We start from the raw sequence: 6,577 nt of genomic DNA on the forward strand, positions 1-6,577 counted from the left end.
TGTTTCTATGTATATGTGTACTTATTATCATGTCGAAAATAATCATAACAAGAAATGAGATTGAATAGTTACCTTAAATGTTTATCTTAAAACCTTAATGCCTGTATAGGATGTTTTGCCATCGTTATATGATATCTAAACCCTGAAGATTAAAAGAAATATGTATATCGCACTCGGGCAAAACATAGCTTTGAAAATGAAATTTGTTAAGATATCCATTGAAGATTCCTAGGTGGAAGATTACCACACTGTGTAGATTACTTATTGGAGAACTAAAAGGGGTTGTTTGGTTAAACAAGTTAAACTGTCGAGATTTAAATCTTTAGAACTGTAAAATTTGAATTGTTATAATTTGAATTGTTATAATTTTAATTGTGATTTGAACCGGTGTTTAAATATATAAATAAATTGTAATTTAAATTGAGAATAAAATCCGAACTGTGGTTGGATAAAGTGTTGAAAACTGTCATTAGAGTTTTGTAACAAATTTTATAAAATCTTATTGTAAATGATATTAAAAAATATGCAATATAGGTGGGGATTTGTTCTTCTCTTCATTATAAATACATTTAAAAAAATCATCTCAAATTGGAATTAAAATGAAGAAGTTATGACATTTTTAAGATTAAAATTGAAGAAAGAGAAAAAGTAGAATTTGAAACTGTTGAATTGTTAACAACAATTCAAATTTTTAGAATTTAAGAGGAGGTGAATTTTAAAAGTTAAGGATTTGAACCATTGTTAATGGTTTGAATTGTCCTTTAATTTTCTTTTTTCAAATACCAATTTAATTTCTGAACTAACATTTGAATCATAACTAACAGTTTGAATTGTTGAAATAAGCAGGGCAAAAGAGTAATTTTGAAGGTATACTCTTCTCTCTCTGTCTCAATTATCTTACTATAAATCTTCATGAAATATTTTTCTATTTTCATTTATTGGAAGAAACGACGTGGCATTGTTTCCAAACATGACAAGATTTATATTCAAGCACAATAAATTACAGAAGTCTAATAGATAAGAATTTACAGTTGGCGTGGGACATAAAAAAGGGTAAAAAATGTTATTTATGCAACTCCATTCTAAAATAAATTGTTGTTATTTAATTAATAAAAAGAAAAAAAGACTAATAATACTTAATTATTTAAAATGACATAAATAATAAATCCATAACAAATGATGTACTTTCTCATTTTGGATAATATATTGGCATTTAATATAGAAAGATCACTATTTTTAGTTGAATCTCACTACTGTAATAATCGGATTATCAAAGTAGAGCATGTGAAATCCATCTAATTCCTGGTAGAATCCTAATTTCTTATGAATATATTTTATCGTATTTATTAAAAAAAGTAGAGAAAATTAAGATTAATCAGCTACAAAAACTCACGAAAAGATTTGAGAGAGAGTCAGAGGTTTGGAGTGTAGTGCTTGGTCAGAGCTCCGGCATCGCTTCCGAGCGCGGCCCCAGGCTTTTGACCCTAACACTTAGTCCTCGGACTCACCTCGTCATCTTCTCTGTGGTGGTGGTAGTGTGTGGAGTGGCGCTTTCGTTGGAACGAATCGGACACGCTTTAGAAGTGTGGTACTGTTCGTTTAGGCTATTGTTTCCAACATGTTTGCCGGATGGTGGCCGTGCTCCCTTGGCGCTTTGTTCATGTGGCAGTGGGCTTCTCTTGGAGGCAGTGTTTCGAATGCCGGCGGTAGCTGTGATGTGTGAGTTTCTCTTGTAGTTTGACACCATTTTTTCGACATCGTTGTGTCTCTTTCAAAGTCATTCGCCTTCCTAGGTGACATTCTCGCTGATTGCACTGTGTTTTTATTTGTGGTGTGTTTTCCTTACTATAATAACTTGTCACGACCCTAAGGATAGAGCCGTGATTATTTTAAAATTTAACATAATTAAACTGGACTGTTTAACCAAATCACAAAATAATTACATAAATATCAATATAGTTTGCTCCGGAGACTTTATTTCACAAATAATATTTAGAATAGTCCATTAAGTCCAAGAAAAATAATACAACTCAGGGACAATGTCGACCAATACAGTTTACATACAGAAATACAGTACATCTTAGAATTTAAAACCGTAAATCCGAAATAAACGTACCGCTTCGAATTTCGTACCTTCAATCCATTGGCATCCACTTGTTACGCTGCAAATCTAAACCGCTAACTCTGAAGGAGGGGTTTAAAACATTGAAAACATAATAAAAGTGAGCGGAATGCCCAGTATGATATAATTTTTTATAAAAATATTTTAAATAAAGGTACTCACGGTCCGAAGACATACACCAGGAACCGATCATCCTTTTTAGAAGAGGAAATACTCACATAGTAGAAAATATCTGTATAATGAAAGTGTGTAGCTCATCATACCACTGAACAAGGAGCAGTAAAATGTCTGTCTAGTGAAAAGTGCAGAGCCATAATTTCACTTAGCAAGAAGTGGATCCGTACAGGTTTCGGGACCTGCCCCTAAGGATGCGATTCCCACATCTCGATCTCTGAGGTCACCATGCGTTGTATCATTCCTTAAAGTATTTCATTTTAAGAAATGATACTCCTTAAAATCTCATTTCCAAAATTATTGGAAAACTTAATAGCATTCTCATGCTATTCCTTTGAAATCATTTTCTTTAAATATGTTTTGTTCTAAAACATTTTCATTGGCCAAAATCATTTAAAATGAGGCTAACAAGGATATGGACAAGAATATCCTACCTTTCGGATGTCAAACCTAGGCTAGCCTTCCATTCTCATAGCCTCCGCTTTCCTTAAAGCTTTAATACTTGACATTCTCCACTAGCTTTATCACAAAAGCAATATCTTAAGAAATATTTCTCATTCCTAAAACGAATTAAGCTTAATCATGTTTAATTGTTTCTTATTAGCGTGCCTTCACTCAAATCCAATTTCACAAATGATTTTATAATCAGTTTGAGGGTTCTTTAAAGATTGAAATCCAATCCATGAGTTTAGTTTCCTATTTAATTTCAGCTTAAAAATAACTTTTTAAAGAAATTTCGGCAGTATGCCGACATAAATAGGAAAAATGCCAAACCTGCAAATCAAGTTCAATTTCAAAATAATTCTCCAGAATCCATCAAAATCAGTTTCCAATCAACTAAACAAGTCTAATAACTGAAAACCCCTAAATTTCAATCAATTTCAACAACAATTGTTCAAATCTAAACCCTAACTCACAATTATTTAAATCTAACCAAAATCAAACTTTCTCAAGCTTAAAATTCGAATCAAAGAGTGGGTTTCAAAGGGTTTTACCTTAATCAGTTGATGGAGCTTTGTCTCCCTCAGTTTCTCCCATTTTCGTTCCGTTTTTTTTTTTTTTTTTTTTTTTTTGGCTCTCGGCTAGCCCCGCCCACGGCTAGCCAGCCAAGAGAGAGAACAGAGAGAGGGAGAAATGGCCGGAAAGGGACAGAGAGAGAGAGAGGGGCAACCGGCGGGAGAGAGATCCCGGAGAAAGTGGCCGGCGTGAAGGAAGAAAGAGAGGGAGATGGGCGGCGTGAGAGGAACCAGAAAAGGAAGAAGAAAAAGAAAAAGAAAGAGAGAGAGGGGGGCTGGGCTGTGTCTGGGCAGCCACGGGAGGAAAAAGGAAGGGGAAAAAAGAAAAAGAAAAGAAAGAAAAGAAAAGGAAAAGAAAGAAAAAATAAATAAATGAATAAATAAAAATACATTAAAATTAAGTGTATTTTTAAAAACTTTTGAGGTGAAAATTGAAAAACTGAAAGTAATTTATAACTCTTTAAAATAACTCGAAAACTTAATCTTTAATCACAATATTAATCAGAAAAAAAATCAATTTTAGGCACACTAATATACACAATTAGTAAAATTAAACATGTTTAATTCTAGAGGGCGTTACATAACTGGGGTTTTCGCCCCACTATCTTGGTTTATTCTTGGTGTCTGTTAGATTGGTGTCTTGGCGGGTTTTGGTGTAGCCTTATTGCTATGATGATCTGTCCCTTCATCGCATATAAGCTTATTTTGATAGGAGGGGTTTTATCAAATAGATTTTATAGGTGTACTTGATCTTAGTGTGCCGAGGTATTCTTTCGTTATTGGGCCTCAGGCGTACGCCTCTCCCTCTGTTGGTCATTAGCCTTATATTATATTATATGTTCCTTTGTTTTTGTTTAGATACAAATTCTTCTTTTTTTAAAAAAAAGGTATAGAAAATTAAACATCCATGTTGTCAGTATTATTAAGCATATTAGAGCATCTCTAATGCAATGTTATAATTAATGTGTCAATTGTAACTTTAATATTTGAGTGCACAAAACACTTTCTATGCAGTGTTATTTGTTGTACCAAATTTCTCATATGCTATATTTTGTGGCAAATTTCTCATATGCTATATTTTGTGGCAAATTTCCCACCATGTTAGCATACGGAAAATTTGACATTTGATTACTATTGGTTGAATTGTTTACTTTTTTCATGTAATTAATGTAACTTTTACATTTTCTAATTATTTTAAAAATAAAAATTTACTTTTACAACTTTCAAAGCTTAATAGTTATAGAAAAAAGTAAATTGAGCATTTCAAATAGCATTATGTGGAGCAAAAATGAAAATAACATACCATATCATAATTTTTGATGCTAAATATACAATTGGCATAAGCATTTGCATTGGAGATGGTCTTAAAGCATTTTTAATCCAATGTCAAATAAGAGTACTAGTACTAAATTTTAGTATTTGAGTAGGAAAATTACTTTATATTACAATGTTATTCTAAGTGCTAAATTTGACTTGTCATATTTGATGGTAAAGTTGACACTAAATACAATGGATTTAAATCACATGTTTAATTTTTGGTATTTTAATTAATGTCTAATCAATTATATTATGACACAACGTTTAATGATTTAAACATTAAAGCATGAAAAAAGTTAATTAAAAGGTATTTTATATCTTTTAGATGATGTGACATAATTTAATAGATTAGACACCAATTAACATAAGAATTAAATCATTACACTATTAGTATTTTTCATTATTTTAAAATAAAAAATTTACTTTTTACATCTTTCAAAACTTAAAACTTAATGAGATCAATAAAAAAGTAGGTATGGTAGTTAAAATACTATTATTTATTGGAGCTTTTTCACAATGTTTAATGTAGTGCTGAAACTTTGGACGGGTCGCCCGTGACCACTGAAAAGTCTAAATTTTTACCCGAATACCGAACCCGAACTACCCGAAAATTCGGACTGCCCGACTCGACCTGAAAATTGCCCATGGACAGGCCTCGGGCAGGGGGTGCCTGCCCGATGCCCGACCGGCTGCCCGAATTTCAAATTTTTTTTATATTATATTTTTATGTTGTATTTGTATAATTACAATGTGTATATTACAATTTGAAATTTGAAATGAACACACGAACTATATAAAAAAAAATTATTTCTTCATTGATTTTTAAATTTGTAATTCATGATTGCCTCGTTAAAAACCTTACAAAGAAAAACCCAATTGGGATAAAAACTTGGTAAGGGAAAAAGAGTGCAATCATTGTGGGACGAATTACAAATTTGACGAACTTACAAAGTATATACAAGATTACAATAACACTATACAAATTAGAAATTACAAAGTAAATAAATATTTACAAATTATAATAATATAATTTAATTTGAAGCAGAAGGATCGTCTTGAAAATTAAAAGTTAATCTATTAAATTCGTTGATCCATTCTTGGTTTGCCGGTGAGATTGTATCGTGTAAGCGTTGGTCGGAACAGTCCCAATCCTTGATGCACACCAAAGTTTCAACAATATCTTGCTGCAATGCGTTTCTCAGTTCTTCAAGTATTCGGCCGGTTGTACTGAATGCTTGTTCGGCTGCAACAGTGGAGACCGGGATCGTAAAAATATCCATTGCCAGTCGTGTTAGGATCGGCCAAGTTAATGCTCGTGCCCTCCACCACTCAACCAAATCAAACATTTCACTACTGTCTATAACTAAGCCCTCACTCAGGTACGCCATTAACTCGTTGAATCCGCCGCCACCTCTTGATGAAGATCCACTCCCAAATTCTTCTTGACCTTGAGTCGTCATCGTCGTCGTCTTCTTCTTCTTAGACAACCCGAAAACATTCAAGAATGAATGTGGATTGTCGTCTCGTTGTTGCGGTTGTTCAACACGAGATGTGTTTCTAAACCTACTTTCGTAAGAGATATATAGAGAATATATTTTTTCCTTTATAATAGGAAACTGGTCAGTAGTGTCTATAGCTAAAAATTCACCTAAGTTATCTAATCCACTTTCTAAACCTTCTAATTTTAATCTAGGGTCAAAAATAACACCGAAACCATACAACATGGGTAATTTAGACCAATATTTTTTAAATTTCTTTTCCATAGAGGCAATAGGAACTTCTAAAACCTCATGTGTCCTAAATTCACTAAATAAAATAGACATTCTTAAAAGTTCTCCTAATGCTAATGGTGAAGTTGGGTAATAAGTTCCACTAAGCTTTAAGGTAACTACGTGAAATCTACCTAAAAAGTTATACAAAAGTTCGGCAATTTGCCAATCAGTTTCAT

The sequence above is a fragment of the Morus notabilis genome, unplaced genomic scaffold (genome assembly GCF_000414095.1).
Source record: "Morus notabilis unplaced genomic scaffold, ASM41409v2 Scaffold248, whole genome shotgun sequence".
Taxonomy (NCBI): domain Eukaryota; kingdom Viridiplantae; phylum Streptophyta; class Magnoliopsida; order Rosales; family Moraceae; genus Morus; species Morus notabilis.